The sequence below is a fragment of the Pogona vitticeps genome, chromosome 3 (genome assembly GCF_051106095.1).
Source record: "Pogona vitticeps strain Pit_001003342236 chromosome 3, PviZW2.1, whole genome shotgun sequence".
In the NCBI taxonomy this organism is placed as follows: domain Eukaryota; kingdom Metazoa; phylum Chordata; class Lepidosauria; order Squamata; family Agamidae; genus Pogona; species Pogona vitticeps.
In genome coordinates this window covers 160,552,381-160,570,550 of record NC_135785.1, presented here as the reverse complement: position 1 = coordinate 160,570,550, position 18,170 = coordinate 160,552,381, and the positions used below count along the sequence as shown (strand labels likewise).

Genomic DNA, 18,170 nt, shown 5'->3' with positions numbered 1-18,170 from the left:
GAGAAGTTTCAGAAACTTCCACAGCTTTAAGCACTTGGTGCCGGGACCTCCCTACATCTGGCTATATAACCCCGCCCCCGACACCTAGCCCTCAGTTCCAAAGAACTGACCGCCGCTGCCCAACATGCCATGGCACATGTGACGGACAGAGGGGAGGAGGGCAGGATGTGTGAATTCACAGAGGATCACTCGAAGAACTAGAGTTACAGGTAAGTCACCTCTTTTCTCCCTTGTGGTCTGACTGGCAAGCTGACTAACCAGGAGGAGGGACATCAGAAAAGTGCAGGAGCCAGGACAGCTTGATCTACCACAGCCTGAGCCTTCGGCTGGCCATCCAAGCGGTAGTGCGAGATGAAGGTAGACGGAGTGGCACATATGACAGCGTGGCAGACATCCGTGATGTCCACTTCACGGAAAAAAGGCTGTTGAGGATGCTACAACTCTAGTAGAGTGAGCTCTCAGTGATTTTGGGAGAGGAGTCTTTACCAAGTTATAGGCAAGATGGGTGGCCTGGACTATCCATCTGGAGATGGTCTGAGGAAGCCGGTGCTCCGAAGGAGGAGCCAGCAAAGGTGACAAGGAGACGCTGTGAGGCACGAAAAGTGGTTGTGCAATGCACATCATATGACAGAGCACGCTTCCCATCTAGAGCGTGGAGCACTGTCCCACATGGAGAAGATGGTGTGGGATAGAAGATAGTAAGGACAGCTGGCTGTTTCAAATGGAAGGCAGAAAATACCTTAGGGAAGAAGGTAAGGTCTGGCCGTGAGGTTACTTTGCAGAAAAAAGGATCTGCTCTTAGTGTAGCCAGTCCTCCAGCCCTGCAAGCTAAGGATATCGCCAGGAGAAAGGCAGTCTTGAGGGCTACCAAGCAGAGCAATGCTGATGCCAAGGGCTTGAAGGGAGGCCTCATACACTGCCGAATAAGTAATTGGAGTGGCCACTGAGGTGTTAATGGTCTATAGGCAGGGCGCATATTCTCCAGGCCTCAGAGAAATAGCGTGCAGGTAGAATGGACCAGTCCCAGGCGAAACAGGTGAAGGAGAAACTGAAGGAATGCGTCCAGAGACATTGGCCTAGTAGGCAAATGTTGTCTTGATGTAAAGTGACAGAATGCTTACCCATTAAAGAAGTAGGTCAAGGTGGCATAAGGTTTGCGAGCATGATTGAGCATGTCTGTTACTGTCGGGGAAGACTCAAAGCCGACAGGTAGAGGGACACGAGGCCCAGATGAAACATCCGACCCTTGTCCTGAGATAGTAGGTGAGGGACCAGCTGCAGCCTGATGTATTCTGTAGCTCATGGGAGCAGGATCGAGAACCATGGCTAGGGAGGCAACCAAACATGACATTTGCAACTCATGTTGGACTCGAAGAACAGTCCTTTGAAGAAGGGGGAAAGGTGGAAACCTGTAAAGGAGGCCCCATGACCAATTCATCAGGAAGTGTTCCCTGGGGAATTACAGCTGATGCTGGTTCAGGAGCAGCACATAGCACACATCTTGTTCGTCCGGGATGCGAAAATGTCTATGTCTGGAGTCCCTCATCAACGACAGAGGGCGCGAAAGATGCCATCGTTGAGAGCCCGCTCGTGAGGACAGGACTGTAGTCTGCTGAGATGGTCTACTACGGAATTGTTCCTGCGTGCGAAATGTACAGCCACTGGATAAATGTGGCAAGTATAACACCATTCCGAAAGGTCAATGGTGCGAAAGAGAAGGCGTAACAAATGAGCAGCGCCCTGCTTGTTCATATAATAAACTGCAGTGGTATCACCTGATGCGAGCTGGACCACCCGACCCTGGAGTAGGGGCTCAGAGGCCCCAAAGGCCTTGGTGTTTGCGAGGAGCTCCAGCACAATGATATGGAGGCCGGCTACCAGCGGCCAAGGGCAACATGGTGGTGCAGACATGCCCACCCACCCAGTAGGCTGGCATCCACCACTGACTGAATCAGCCGGGTCAAGAGACCGAAGGGTCTCCCTATGGGGGGGAATCCCCACCAGTCCAGTTAAGCAACGAGTTCCAGAGTCACCTGGAGCAACATGGATGGGTGGTCGCAAGACATCTGAAAAAGTGAGAGAAACCAGGCTTGAAGGGACTGCATCCTCAGTTGAGCATGCTGTCCCATGGCTGTGGTAGATGCCATCAGCCCCAGGAGTCACTGGACCTGTTGGACAGGGAAGCAAGCGCCTGAAATAAAAAAGGAGCATAAGAAATCAAGCAATTTCACAGACTTGTCATCAGGGAAGAAAAACCCTCCTTCAAGAAAGCATCTCGTCACATTAATACAATCTACACACTGTGTAGGTTGCAAAGTCGACTTCTCTATGTTGACCTTCAGTCCTAACATTGACAAAGGGACAGTGTTAAGGACGTATGTCTACCAGCTTGTGACTTGGACTCAGCGGCCAGGAGCCAGTTATCCAATTACGGGTAAACAGTGATTCCCCCTGCTGAAAACATGAGAAAACGTTGATGGCGTGACCGGATGCCATCATGAAAACAAGCATCTAACCAACTCTCTGGATGTAACATGTGAATAACAGTGTCCAAGAAAGCCATACGGAATCTACATAGAGTAATAAAAGAGTTCAGGCCTTCAAAACCAAGGCCTCCATCCTTTTTTTTTTTTTTTTTTTGGTGGTGGCCATAACATGGCCTATGACAGTGGGGTATATTGAATTCAATAGCATAGCCGGTAGCTATGATAGGGAGCACCCAAGTATTAAACATGAAGGAACACCAATCGGAAAGATGAGGGGCCAGACAGCCTGACTGGTTAACAACAGAATAGTCAGGTGCAGTAAAGAGACCACTTGGTTTTGGGGTCCTGCCTGCAGATCTGCTGGGCAGGGCGCTGCCTGCCCACATGTCTAGGGGGTGGCAGCTGGTAACTTTGGGGTTGAGGCCTTTGACATTCCTGGTATGCCCTAGGCTGGTAGGAGCATCACCAGGTACTTGCGGTTGTTATACCACAAATGACCATGCTGCCTTCTGGAGCTTGGGCAGGGTATCAAGAATAACATCAGTTTTCTGACTAAAAGCCGCACATCAACAAACCGCAGGTCCTCAACCAGTCAATTGTTTGGATGCTGGTTTAAGGCATGTCGAGCAGCAATGCGCTCATGACGTGCCCACCCCATTGCCTCCTAGTGACATGAGAGGCTTTAACTGTAAAGGTGCATAGGAGTTACCCGCAGAATCGGCAATGTCAAATTCAGTAAGTGGTGATGATAAGCACCCATGGCAGAGGAGTAGTTGGCTACATGGCGGCCGGAAAATAAAACGCTAAAGAACTCCTTATCTGTTAATGGTAAAGGAGGGTGACTAACTGCGGCAACTGATATGGGAGTAGGAAAATTGGTCAGAAGTCTTTCTGTCCTTCTGACTCTTGTGAGTCCCAGCTAAATAAGGCAAGTCCTTCTGATGATTAGGGGAGCAGTCTTTCTTAGTATGAGCCTGACCGAACTCAGTCTCAATACAGTTGCTGGGACAGAAAAGGCTGAAAGGGTTAACAACGGGTTAGGTCAAACCCGTGGACACTTTGCTGCCGGAGCCGGGTGCACTACACTTTTGAGGCATAGGTGGAGGTGCAAAGCACTCCTTAGCCTGTGGCTCAGAACAGTGCCAGGTGGAGTGGGGCGGTGGCAGCGGCAGAAAAGGTGGTGAAAAAGGCTCATAGCTCCTGTACCAGATAAAAGGGACTGGTCCTGCACAGACTTGTTGGCATGATAGGACCCTCCTGAGGAAAATTACTTGGGTTTACCTGACATTAGCAGGGTTTTAGGGTTGACTCCTATGAATCCTTTCCTTATGAGCCTATGCAGGCACCGGCAGCTGACATGGGGCCGCAGACTACTGTGTGAACCAGCCCATTGATAAAGAGGTTGTTTTGTGCCAAATTATGAGCCACCAAACAAGTGCTACCCCAAACAAGAATATCACTGACTAGCAGGGCTAGCAGTGGGAGCTGCAGGCCCTCCTTTTTTTTTTAAAGGCAAAGCTAGGACTGCCAAATGTTGTCCAAAAGCTCTTGCTTTGGCACGTAGCTGATTTTGGAAATAGCAGCTGTGAGAACGAGCCCATTGATAATTGAGGGCTATTTTATGCCAGACTACCCAAAGGTGTCACCCTGGTCAGGAATATCACTAACAGGTAGGGCTGGCAGCAGGAGCTGAAGGGGGCCCGTTCCATCCCCAATGGCAAAACCAAGGCTTACCGTATGTTGCTTTGGCGCGTAGCTTTTTCTGGAATTAGTAGTCATATAAATGAGCCCATGAAGTAGGGCTATTCTGTGCCAACCTCACACAGAGGCTTTTACCCCATGTCAAGAGAATCGCTGACAGACGAGGAAGGCAACTGGTGCTGCAGGAGGCCCTTTCTTTTCCAAGGGCAAGGCTGTTGACACCCAACTCACTGCAGGTTAAACAGCTGTATGAATGAGCCCCATGGAAGAGGGCTGTTCCACACCAACCCCCACAGAGGCTTTACCCCAATCAGGAGAATCACTGACAGGTGGGGCCACCGGCCAGTGCTGCAGGGGCCCCTTTCTTCTTCCAAGGGTAACCCTGGGGCTACTACAGGTGCCCAACTCACTGTAGACTTGATAGCGGTATGAACAAGCCCCTTGATGCAAGAGGGCTGTTCCATGCCAACCTCCACAGAGGCTTTACCCCAGTCAGGAGAATCACTGACAAGCGGGGATTGCGGCCGGAGCTGTAGGCGGCCCTTTCTTCTCCCAAGGGCAAAGCTCAGATGCTGTCCTCTTTTGATAGAAAGAGAAAGATTGCAAACAGGTAGAAAGCTGTTGCTCTTGAGCCTATGGGTAACCTTGCTAAGAAGATAAAAGAAACCTTATGTCTTTAAGAGAAAAGCCCTGAGGCCCTAAAGCCAGTTTACAAAGCCTTTACAAAGCACAACTAATGCCAGCTGCTGCTCTTCCACCAGGCAGAAGAAACAACTTGTTATTTAGAAGAAAGAACAAGGGAGATCAAAGAAAGTAAAGATAAGAAATAGAAATTGTTTTTACTTGTGAAGTTCCAAACAGAGCTACTACTACAACAGCAGTGGAAAAAAAAGAACTGAGGGCTGGGTGCCGGAGGTGGAGTTATATAGCCAGGTGTAGGGGAGGTCCCAGCACCAAGTGCTTAAAGCTGTGGAAGTTTCCAAGGTTGTTTTGCTCGACCACAGATTAACCCATTAGTGTGTATTCACAGAGACCACGAAGGAGAAGCAGCTTTTATGCACTGACAAGCTGAAATTTGTGGAGTTTGAAGCTGTACTTGCCCTGGTTGGCTGGCTGACTTGTTATTTATTTATTGAGCTTATAAAGCCCCCCATCCCACTACATCAAGTGTTTTAGAGGAATGTACAGTAAATTCTCAGTGTGGTGTAATGGATAAAATGATGGACTATTATTATTCAGGACACCTGAATTCAAGTCCTTGCTCAGCTGTGAAAAATCATGAGTGGGAGGTGGAACTGATTTTTAGAGGTATGTATTTAGACTGCTGCTATTAGGTCTGCATGTGACTCTTCCATTAATGGGGGGCAGCATATCTGGTACATAGGATGGTACTGGGGCTTCTGTAATAGGTTTAGAGACTTCTTTCCTCCTGCACCATCTATAAACCCTTGATGCTGAATAGTACAGTTTATTTCTTCTTTAATAGCTTTCTCTCAAGTGAGGACTTTTGTACAACACTTACAAGTTTGTTAGTATGCGACAGTAAGCTCACAATACAAAGACCAAATAAATCTCACAAGATTCACTGCAATTTTTTATTTATTGACCAAGCCTATTACCTTTTTCTATTTCCCATTGCACTCCAGTCTTGGGAATTTCTTTTTTTTTCTTTGTTTTTAAACCTGGTCTCTAATTAAAACATTCTAGGATGACTTACCCTATTTTTTTTAAAGCTAGATAATAAAGACGAATATATTTTAAATTTATCTACTATAGTTGTATCCTCCTTTTCATGCAAAAAATATCTCCCAGAGCTGCTCACACAAATTAAAATGCCATATCCAGCCCAGTGGTGCTGAAGACGTGTGTTCTATGTCAATGAAAACAAAGCAGGGCTAACCTAAGACTTGAAACTGGAAAACGAGGGGGGGGGGGGAAGGAATTGGATGAAGAAAGTAGAGGAGTACGGTCTTTATGACCATACCAGAACAAAACAATTAATAGAAATTTATTGCAGTTTGCTGACCTTCCCTCACTGGGATAGAGGTAATCAGCAGCCTTTGGTTCCCTCGCTGATGACCTTGCATGTAAGGTACCAGAATACCCTGAGGGAATTTTGTGAAAACAGTTCAATATCACAGAAACTCTGATATAATAATCTTACATTGCCTGGCTTCAGACATCACAATAAAGATCTATCAAAGCAGGAATGAAATTTATATTGAGATACACTTGCTAGTTCCCCCGTTTTTCACAATCTCTGTGCCCTGATTGTCTCCATTTCTTCAAATCTTCTTTTCAATGACACTTGGATAAAATTAAGTTTTTATTCTTCAGCTTCCTATGTTGCTGTTTGGTATCTATTAAACTGAGTACTAGGAGAAATATAATTATTAATTATATGTTGATTCTGATATAATGACACCCTTGCCAGAATTTCCTAGCTATAAAGTATTTAGAAGTAGTTTACTATCCCTTTCTTCTGAATGTCAAGGTTTGAAACCTTATATGTTTAAAAGTGTTAGAAAATTAAAGGAAAGATGCAGGAAAATTTGCCCTAAATGGAAAATACTTTTAAAACTTTCAACTTGAAAAAATAGCTTACATGTTATTTCAAAACAATTAGCCAGCTCCAGCAGAGCAAGGTCCATGAATTATAAACAGTCTTAGGAAATGAATGAATGTTTTAGTTATGAATGAATGTTTGGTTCTAGTTTGTAAACACAAAGATGAGATCAACATAAACAACAGGTGAATGAATGATCACTGCTTGACTGGGTAAGAATATTGTTTAAATTTCATGTGTGTGTGCCTATTAACATGCTTAGAGGCTAAGAAAGTTATTTCTTTTAATAAATTTACTTTTAAGAACTTAGATGTGTTTAAGAAATGCTTTTCATGGTTGTTGTGAGTTTTTCGAGCTCTTTAGCCGTGTTCTGAAGGTTGTTCTTCCTGCACTCCCAAGCAAACAACACCAGAGCACAGAGTGCTGTCCTCTGAAGATGCCAGCCACAGAGACTGGCGAAACGTTAGGAAGAACAACCTTCAGAACACGGCCAAAGAGCTCGGAAAAACCCACAACAACGATTAGATCCCGGCTGTGAAAGCCTTCACGAATAAAATGCTTTTCACTTTATATCTTTTTATTTTAACAATTTTGGTATTTTTGTATGTTTTTAAAATATGTCTTTTAAAGCTTTTAAAAGTTTTAAAAGTATAATGATTTTATATTTCATAAATGTAAACTATTAAAACTTTTATTTTAGATTCAGACATGATTTTTATTATGTCTACAGCTTTATATTTGTATCTGAATGTCTGCAACTTCTCAGAGTTGTAAGACTGGATGGAAATCACACTTGTAACTTTTCATGAATTGTAAGGAAGAGTTTTCAAGTGTTTCTGACTAGAGTTTTCTTCATAGCTGTCAGACTTTTGTATTTTGTAACAACCCTGAAGTATTTTTGTGTATTTGGAACATAGGAGCAATGTAGATAAATAAAGCTTGTAGAAATACACAAGCTAACATTGCCTGGAATAATTACAATAATGAAGACATTTGTACTGGATTTTGACACAGTTTTCTGTGATTGTTTGGTTTCATTCTGGAATTAGCCCTTTATTGGAATAAATGCCAGCTGTGAGTAACACAAGCTTCTGATTTTCTCCCGGGAGGTCTATGAAATTTTATAGGACTCTTGGAGGGTTCAGGCATTAGGGGAGCTAACATGACTCGGGGAGGCCCTGGGACTGCGGTATGTGGAAGACTAAGGCAACTGGAGAATTGAACTCCTGACATCTTCTACTCCAACTCACTGAATTGTCTAGCCAGCACTAGTTTAACCCAAAAATCTATACCAATGCCTATAGGATAAGGTGTTAGTCCAAGATTGGTTGAATATTTGCAAAACATTTTTCAAAAGATTATAAGAACAAATTGTCATATAATATAAAATTAGCATTTCTTTTCCTTATTCAGTTATGAGATCTTTGAGAAATCACATCGGGAAAAATCCTGTTGGCCTAGTTACACCAGTGTAAACTAGAACCAGGTGCTGGAAATAATTGAAATTGAAAGCTTGCTATCCTTCTGTTTCGGGTCAGAAGACTCCCTAAGGCTTTCTTTTGTGTTGAGGAAGCTTTTGGGAGCCTTGGTCTGGGGTTGGGGGAAGCCTTTAATAAAACTTGGTGGTGGATCACCACTGCTGGTATTAGGACTGTTGTTAATGTTCTGGCAGTGATTTGCAACTATTAAAGGCTTCTCCCATCCATCCTGAGGCTCACAAAGGTTTCCCCAGAGCAAAATGGAGCTCTAGGGAGCCTCCGAACCTGAAAGGGGTGTGCGGGGGGGATAGTGAGCTTTCAATTAATTATTTTTACATTTGGATCCAGGGTATTCCTACATAACTACACTGATAAAATTTTGCCCATTTTAAATTAAAACCATTGTTACATAGGGATAAAACAAAAACACTATTTTAACAATACAAAATATATAAAACTAATTCAAATTTTAAAAATGATTTCAGTTTTTGAATCTTTTTTTCCAATCCTAAAAAAACCCAGAAATAATTAAAATGTCTTCTACTTCAGTTCTGGGCTTCTCTCCTCACTTTCTATATCTATCATTCCTTCTACATCCTCTTCCCTCCATTGTGATATCTCATAACTGCGATCGTGTTATTTACTGTGGGAAAGAATTACATCAAACCTCACTTTCCTCTTTCCTGCTATATAAACCTTCGTGAGAAATCATCAAAAAGAGTACATTCTTTCAGTTCTTTATTTTCTGTTAATGGATTGCAAAGCTGAACAATTTAAGCTGTTCATTGTAACTTCCAATGGATTCTCCCTGAGCTGTGAAAATGGAATGAACATTTAAAGTGCATAAGACATGTCTGTGTGAAATGACCATTATCCCTTTGGTGTGGTGTCCTTCAGGAATTTCATGCTACCATCCACTGCAGCTAGCATGACAAAAGATCAGATTTGGTGTGAATTGTCATCGAAAATCATTTGTCTAGTTCTAGATTGGGAGAGGCTGATTTAATACTGTAATCTGTTTGAGACTGATGTTAAACAGCAGTGATGTGGGAAAAGTTGCAGTAGCTCCTTAGTAATGGAAATTGAAGATTGTGCCAGTGAGTTTTGGTTGTTCCATGGCCTAGGAAGAGTCAAGAGAAAGTCCAACTTAGTAAAGAAACCTCTACATTGAATCTGGGCACATGTAGGTAATTTATGGCTTTTCTAGACAGAAATTTGTTTTTTAAGAAGTACTGATTGGTCATTGACTATGGGTGTGATCAGACTGGCATTTTGCCTGCCATTTGGTTCACTGAGGGGACAGGTTGTTTTGCTCATTTTCCCAGAAATCACACAACGTATTTGCTGAAGCGAGCCAGCCCATCTCCAGAGTGTTCCGACCCACACCTTTCTGGGTCCCTGTCAGAAGCTTCCACTTTGTTTTTACAAGAAGGACTGTTACATTTTGATTCATTTCCAGTGCATGCAATTGCTAGAAATGAACCAAAGCGAGGCTTCAACTGTCCAGTACTTGGCAGTGGATTCAGCTGTGATCAGGTTATCAACTAGACCTTTATAAATCAAAGACAGGAAAGACAAATGCCCCTTATTGTGTGCTCCTATCTCAATTTAAGTGTGTGTGTGTGTGTGTGTGTGTGTGCGAGAGAGAGAGAGAGAGAGGAGAGGAGAGTTTTTGAACTACCTCCTCTGCTCCTCCATGGAGGAGCAGAGGAAGTGTTTACTTTGCCAGTATCCTGAACTGGCTGTTTTTTAAGTCACTTCACGTTATTGGAAATTCTCAGCAGAGGAGCCAGACCAAACAGGCTTGCCTGAGGTGATTTGGTATGCAATTTGGATGTGAAGATTGCCCAAAGTGTCATACCAGACCTCTACCCAACCCCAAGTGATCTTATTTAGCTTGCACCATCCCACTTGAAAAATGACCATGCAGACAAGCCCTGTATCAGCTTTTCCCCCATCCTCCAGATAATGTGAGGTATTAACAGTGACAAAATGTGAAGAAAACCCTCAACTTTAAGTGTTTTTAATCTCCCTCGAAAGCTAGTGTTCCCCTCCTCCCCCAAGCAGAGTTCACGGCAGCAAGAGATTCATGGGTCAGAAACTTTTAGTTTTACTGTTAATCTACTACTAGAAAAGCGTGGGAGGTGGGGAGAATCCAGCAGAAAAGTTTATATTAAAAGAGAGAATAATGGGTAGTGCTGATTGGGAAGCACTTTCATTGAGACATGTTCAGATCCGCTGAGGCAACAATGATAGATAGCTGTCAAGGGCAGTGGAGGGCAAACACCATCTCTGCCAGTGGCTGAGGTGTGTTCTGTTGTCTTTGCTTCCTTTGTTCATTTATTTGAACTGGTGAGTTTCCCAGCCCAACCACTCGTGCCACAAAAAGAAAACTCAAAATACGGAAGGGAAGTGAGGCTCTTAAACTAGCACCATTACCCAAGTGAGGAGAGTTTTACCCGGCTCTCTGCCTGGAGTGGAGCAGTGTTGCATTAATGTATTTAGCTGTTAGCAGTTAGACACTGCAGGGTCCTGTCAGAAACGGAATGGAGGCATGGAAGGGGCAGCATTTTCCATAGTCATGCAGGAGAGAATAATAAATTGTAGAATAATTTTTGGAACAGAAAAGAAGTGAGGTTTTAAAAATAAGTATGGATGGAAACCCAGTAAGCTCCATATTGATTCACTACCAAGTGGCACAAATGCTCCATCCAGGGAAGCCCTTAGGAATAAATTAAGGAGATTAGTATTTCATGCGGTGCCTCTGTTTGTTTTCGGAGTTCACTGTAACATGCTGCTTGAGTGACTTCATGTCTCTACTCTTAAGCTTCCTTCTGGCCCAAGTGCTGCTGCCCATTTGATATTTTCTGCCTGCCCTTTGGATTTACTTCTTTCATTCTTGATTGGCTTACCTTCTCTGCTCATCTTTGCCGTAAGCATCATTTAAGTTAGTTATGCACTGTCAAATTGGAACCTCTTTATAGCTACCCTAATAGGGCTTTCAAGGTGAGGCATTTACCAGTGGTTGTACCCATCCCACCCCCTATCCCTAGTGGGTTTGCATGGTCAAGTAGGGATTCCAACCCACATCTCCTGAGTCCTAGTCTCTCCATCCACCACACTAGAAGCTTCTTCACTTCTTCTTCTTTGTTTCTTCTTGTATGCTTCTCCTTGGACCCTTTATTGTATTTCCTGGCTAATATTACACTTGATATCCCCTGTTGGTGCAATGAGAAAGAGAAGTGCTGGATTCATACTATGCATTCATACTTGTAGGAAGCTACAAAGTAGCTTGGATTCATGTGAGGAAGGTATGTTGACGGATGACGTCCTTGACAGTAGCATCTACTTTTTTTTCTGAGGAGCTTTCTACAGTATATTCATTAGCTGACCATGATATGCTTTTCCTGGTGTTACCCAAATGACTACACCCCCTTCTCCATTTCAGCATCGTTTGATGATTTCCCAGCTTTTGTATGTCTCCCCACCCCCGCCCCCATTCTGAAGGATTAAAACCTCTCTCTTTAGTTGTCTGACACAATAAGGTTTAAGACACAATAGTCTAATACTTTTCATCCCATCCTTTTTCCTTTGGTTCTCTCCACTCCTGGAGTATGTATCCCCCCCAAACATTTCTGGAACCAAATGTGGCCCTTGAGCCGAAAGGGTTCCCCCTGCCTTACTCTGTCCTCACAACTGGTAGTGAGAGACACCCAAGATTACCCAGTAAACTTCATGGCCCAGTAGAAATCTAACATGGGTCTTGCCACTTGAAGGCCGGGACACCATTCTTTATACCAAATCTAGCTCTCTATGAAGATTAGTTCTGATGTGGAGAGAATAAAAAACAAGTTGTGATCACAAGCCTTTGGAAAGTTATGAACAATCTCCTAGTATTGTCACATATTTGGCATTTGGCGACTGAGCAAAGTTGAGGATGGCACGTGGTGTGGTTTGGCTTGGTGGTTTCAACACAGTTTAATGTACCTCGGTATTGAAGTGTTACATTTAAAAAAGGTTCCATGCTGTTACTGCAGCATTGGGGGGGCGTCTCAACCCTTAAGGCAAGCTATAAACAAAGTAAACAGCGGTCCTGTTTTAGATAAAAAGTCATCAAATAAAATTCCAAACACTTGTTTTCTGCAAGGTTTTTTTTTAAAAAATAAATATGTGAAGTGAAGATATAGGGCCGTCTTACAGGTACCATTCGGTGTTATCATACCAGAAGTTGCAACACTGTTTGTTTTTACAAACCAGAACTATATAGTTTCGGAGCAGCCGACTGCTGAGAGGAGACTCTAACCTCTTCATTTCAAAGGGGCCGTGGTTTCTACTGGTGCCTCCCTGGCTAATGTAAGAAAGGTGTTTTGCCATACAGGGTTCTGAGGTATTTGGTGAGGTTGGAGAGGGGTCGGCCCAAGCAGGAAGCCCCTTGTCTGCCCTGTAAAGAAAATAGCAAGTTACAAAATGAAAGCATCAAAGCCCCAACAGGATGCAGTCCCTGGAGCCTCTTCTGGCATGGGGGTCCTCCTTGAAAGTGAGCACTGAGTGAAGAGTGACCTTAAAACTCACTTTATTCAAACAAACTGAGCTCAGGTTTAAAGTTCAAGGCATTTTGTTTTTTCACCTGTTTCCTACAGTTTTCAAAAACTTCTGAAGAATTAATATGTAACTATATCTGGTCACCAAACCAACAGCAAGGATTTTTTTAAAAAAATCATGGGAAAATAATGTTACTGTATTTAAAAAGAAGGAAAATAAGATGAAGTAGTTGTGGTTAAAATATATATTAAATACTAGCATTTCTGGAGCCACTACAATAGTGCACAAAGGCTCCAATATTTATCAGGATCTTTATGAGTCAAAAGGTTTTCTCAAATGATTTTCCACTTAGGAAGAAAAGTATAGCAACGCCTGACACCTTGGGGGGAAATTTTCATCTGGAACTCTTGCCTGAAAGGCGAGAAAAAGGAGGAAGCCTCCATCTTCTTCTCTAAACCAGTTCTCAATATTCTGTGACAGAATGTAGAATCGGGTTAGCCTCAGTAGCTCTTGATTACTAAGGGGATATTCAGGTTTCCCCCAAGGGTGACCTTGAGAAATATGCCTTGGCTTCCTTCCATGTGACAGGGGTCTCAAACTCAATTTACCTGGGGGCCGCTGGAGGAAGAGTCTGGCTGAGGCTGGGCTGTATCAGATTTTCCGCCAAGCGGAGCGAGAGCCTGAGGAAGCCGCCCAGGAGTTTCCTTAGCCCGGCTGGGGCTCCGAGGAGGAGGAGGAGGAGGAGGAGGAGGAGGAGGTGCACGTGAGCCCTCATTGCCAGCCACGACCCCCTCTGGCTCCTTCTTCACTACCACCACCACCAGCAGAACGAAGAAGCGGAGAAGGGAGGGAGCGCCAGCGACCACCAAGCCAGGGGTGGGTGGGAAGGAGGACATGACATTTTAAAAAATAAAAACCCTCCCAGAATCGCCTTGCCAAAGGATAAAAACCCCCATTGGTACCTGTGAAATTAAACAGAATGGGGTGCCCCCCACAGGTGCTTGAGGCACGCGTGCACGCACAAACACACACACACAGAGGTCTGGCAACCCTGTGAGGGGCCCCCTCAAAAAAAGATGCACACAGCAGCAGCTACCCCCACCACGACAGAAGAGCAAACTTTGCAAGGCGAGCCCAGCCTCCAGAGGTGGCTGAAGCAGGATGAAGAGGAGGAGGAGGAGGAGGAAGCACCACAGGGTTGCTGAGGCAGTTACTGGCCAGGCTGGTGCTGGGGGTGCCGAGAGATAAAGAGAGCCAGAGAGCTGTTTTCCTGGAAGAGGCAGCGGCGGCAGCTGCTGTTGGCGTCGCTGTTGGAGGCGCTCTTCAACGACAGGCTGGGAGTGAGCTCCGCTCTCAGGCATCGCTTGGTGACGGCTTGGGCGCTCGGGGAAAAGGGCTGGCAGTGTGCCTCGCTCGCCGGCTCTCCCCCAAGACAGCACCTCTTTACCTTCCAGCCGGAATTGCAGCCTGCCAGCCGGCAGACAAGCAGGCTGGCTGGCAGGCTGCAATACCAGATGGAGGGTGCAAGAGGTGCTGTCTTGGGGGAGAGCCGGTGAGCAAGGCGAGGCTTTTTTTAAACTCTTGACAGCAGAGGATGTGTGGGCGCTTCAGGGGGGCAGGCAAGGTGGGGGGCGCAAATGGCCCCCGGGTCGCATATTTGAGACTCCTGATTGTAAGCAGACCCTGTCATCCAGTCCTTTAGAAAAATATAAAATGCTGCAGGGGGGTGGGGAATGGGACACAATGGCAAATCTCTCCTCCAGCTCACATTGGTGATTTGGCCCTAAAGGAGAGATAAGTGTGTTTGTGTGTACATGTACAAGCATGTGTATGTGGACAGTGGATCTGCATGCCAGAGGTACAGAAGCATGCTGCGCTCTCTGCCTTTGCCAGAGCTTGGGAAAGTTACTGTTCCAGAAAGTGTCTCCCTGAATGGCCCATCAAAAAGCCCTTGTTTGGCACCCCCTCCCCATCTATCATAATAATGGGCATGCTGCTAGTGTGTGTGTGTGTGTGTGTGTGTGTGTGTGTGTGTGTGTGTGTGTGTGTGTGTGTGTGTGTGTGTGTGCAAGCTGCAATAAAGGGAAAGCAAAAGTTGCCATTGACAATGGATCTGTGTATACCCCTTTCCTTTTCTCTATACATGTCAACAGCTGCCAGCACAGTAGAGTTACTAATACAGTGGTGCCTTGACGTACGAACTTAATCCATATTGGAACGGTGGCCATAAGTCAAAATTTTCGTAAGTCAAAGCAGCATTTCCCATAGGAATGCATTGAAAACCGATTAATCCGTTCCGGCTGTTTTTTGTCCTTATGTCAAGGCACGGTCCGTAAGTCAAAGCATTCGTTTCCATAGGAACTAATGCAAAGCTGGTTAATCCGTTCTCTACCACTAGGGGGAGATTTTTTTAAAATTTTAAAAGATGAACTTAGGTCAAAAAAAGGGCAGGCGTGTTTTTTTTGTTCGTAAGTCAAAGCTCCGTTCATAACTCAAAGCAGTATTCGCATCCAGAGCTGTTCGTAACTCAAAACGTTCATAGCTCAGGGCATTTGTAAGTCAAGGCACCACTGTTTAAGGATTCTCCCCCACCATCCATTCTGATAGCTTAAAATAAATAGCTTTCATATAGGGCTTTCAAACATAACATCGTGGAAGCAAGATGCTGAGTAGTGCTTTTTTTAAAAAAGGTATTCATGCCATTACAATTTCACAACCTTTTAAAGCTTACAACAGCTCAGAAAAGCAAGGTAGTTTTATTTATTTTATTGTTTCAGCTGGTAGGGTTTGATGAAGAAGGGGCAATGCAGTGGTTCTCAACTTTTGGTCTGGCAGATGTTTTGGACTTCTCCCAGCAGCCCTGACCCCTGGCCATGATGGCTGGGACGTTGGAAAGTTACTAGAGGGTCTGTGCTCAGAACCATTGATGCAGTGGCTTGAATAAAGCTGCTCAGTATATTGTCAGCCCCTTCTTGGATGCATATCTTAATGTGGTGCAGGAGTTTTAGTGTGTCACTGAAGCTGTGAGCAATGCCATCAGGAGGCCAGACTCCATTACAAGCCTGAACTCCTAGCAGGGTCACCCAAGGTGGAATTGTCACAACTGAAGCACCAGACTAAGATGTATCCACCCCTTTCAAGAGTAATGGCCCCATTGGCTGAAGGGAATGCACAGTTTCAGTAGAGATGGGGGCAGCAGCTACAGGACAGCAGCAGTAGCTGAAAGTGACACTATTGGAGGAGGCAATGGGGTGACAGTAAAACTTACATTTGTTAGTACTATGCAGAAGGTGGCAATGGTAAATCATTACTGAACTTTACTTACCATAAAAACCCTAACATGAGACAGTCAAATATGAAACAAGAGATAATGCTGGAAGATGAGACTCTCAGGTCAGCGGGCACACAGTCAACTACTAGGGAAGAGCAATGGACAAGTACAAAAGGCATTGTTGCTAATGACACAACTAGATTAATGCCGAAAGGTCATCTAGTGGCTGACGTGCACAGAAATGAAATGAAAGTCCAATGCTGCATAACACATACAATTGCAATATGGAATGTGAGAAGTATGAATCAAGGTAAACTGGAAAGTGTAATAGAAGAAATAGAATGTATAAACATTGCAGTGAAGTACAGTGGACTGGAATGTGATGCTTTCAATCAGACAGCTACACAATGTTCTACTCTGGAAATGACAAACTCAGAAGAAATGAAGTGGCCTTAATACTGAGGTAAGATGTCACACAGGCAGTTAGGGGCTGTAATGCAAGTTCTGACCAAATAATCTCAATCAGACTCCAGGGAAAATTTATCAACCATCATTCAAGTCTGTTCCAACTACCCATGCTAAAGAAGATGAAATTGAAAGCTTTTATGCAAGGATCCAGGATTAAATTGATCACATATCTGAACAAGATATGCTTATAATCATAGGGGACAGGCCACAGACCAGCACCGGGCCACGGACCGGGGGTTGGGGACCTCTGATTTAAGATATGTAGATGACACCATCTTACTGGCAGAATACAGTAATGACTTGAAATGATTTTTAGTGAAAGTGACAGAAAATGCCAAAGCAGAATTGCAGTTGACCATTAAGACAAAAGACATGATTGCAGAAGAACTCCAAAACTTTAATGTTGACAATGAAGAAACTGAAATCATTAAAGATTTTATATACCTTGGTTCAGTCATTAGTCAAAATGGAGACTGCAGTTCAGAAGACTGAGACTTGGAAGGGCAGCGATGAAGGAATGCAAAAGATCATCAAATGTAAGGATGTGTCACTTGAGACAAAGATCAAGATCATCCACATTCTTGTATTTCCAATCATCATGTATAGGTGTAACATCTGGACAGTTAAGAAAGCTGACAGGAAAAAAAACATTGATTTGCTTGAAATACAGTTCTGGAGAAGAGCTTTGCTACCTCGGACTGCCGGAAAGAAGAACAGGTGAGCCCTGGATCAAATCAAGCCTGAATTGTCTCTGGAGACAAAAATGATGAAACTGAGGCAAAATTTTCTGGAAAAGACAATAATGCTGGGAATGGTGGAAGGCAGCAGGAAAAGAGGAAGATTAAATGAGATGGGTTGACTCCATAAAGGAAGCCACACACTTGAGTTTCCAAGAGCTGAGCAGTCCTGTTGAGGACAGTACATTCATAGGGTTGCCATAAGTTGGAGGTGACTTGATGGCATGTAACAACAACAAATATTGTCAGCAAGGATGAAACTACAAGCAGATACTTTGTGCCGAGTGTTCTTAAGTGGTCGTCTACCCTAATGCCTCCATTATGCATTTTTGTTGTTGTTTTCAACAGTCCTTCAAATAACGTATCTATTAAGTAGTAAATAAGTAGTTTAAAATGAACGAATATTGAAATGTAGTCCTAGTTGCTGATTTTTCTGTGCTGTTTTCAACTGCCTTCTTCTCTAACATCACACAGTGTACTTTATTTTTCCATCATTTTTGCTTTCTCTTTCTAAAACAACGTCCTAAGCAAATAAGCTGCACCAACAATTTGATAGGCTGTCAATCCTAGTTAAAAGAAATCGCTTGAAGAGATGACATACAGATTTCACTCATTTTCCCAGGATATTAAACTTTAATGGCTGCAGTATGAATATTTCATGACGGTATCTTTTGAATAGGTTGTGTTGTCCTGAAGGATATTGTACATTATAAGGTCTGATTTCTGTCTAGGCAAAGTGAGTTGAGTGTTACGAGTGTCAGCTTTTCCCTGTTCATTACAAGAAAAAGTGCATTTCTGTCACTGAATCTTCTGGGCGTATGGCCTGTTATTTGTTTTCAGACAAATTATTATATAACACTAAGCATCAAAGAGTATTTTTTTATTCCTGCCACAAGGTGGCTAAATAACCTTTTACTGCAA

At 43.9% G+C, this 18,170-nt stretch overlaps 1 protein-coding gene across 2 annotated transcripts in view; it reads left to right on the top strand.

The window, feature by feature from the left end:
• Positions 1–18,170, top strand: part of GGACT (gamma-glutamylamine cyclotransferase) — a 36,768-nt gene that overhangs the window by 10,860 nt on the left and 7,738 nt on the right. The window contains exon 1 of one of the 2 annotated variants that reach the window (XM_020801604.3): positions 5,412–5,495. The exons of the other annotated variant lie outside the window; for it this stretch is intronic. The gene's annotated coding sequence lies outside the window, so the exon portion shown is untranslated. Of the gene's footprint in view, positions 1–5,411; positions 5,496–18,170 lie in introns of those variants that run through there. 2 annotated transcript variants of the gene reach the window in all.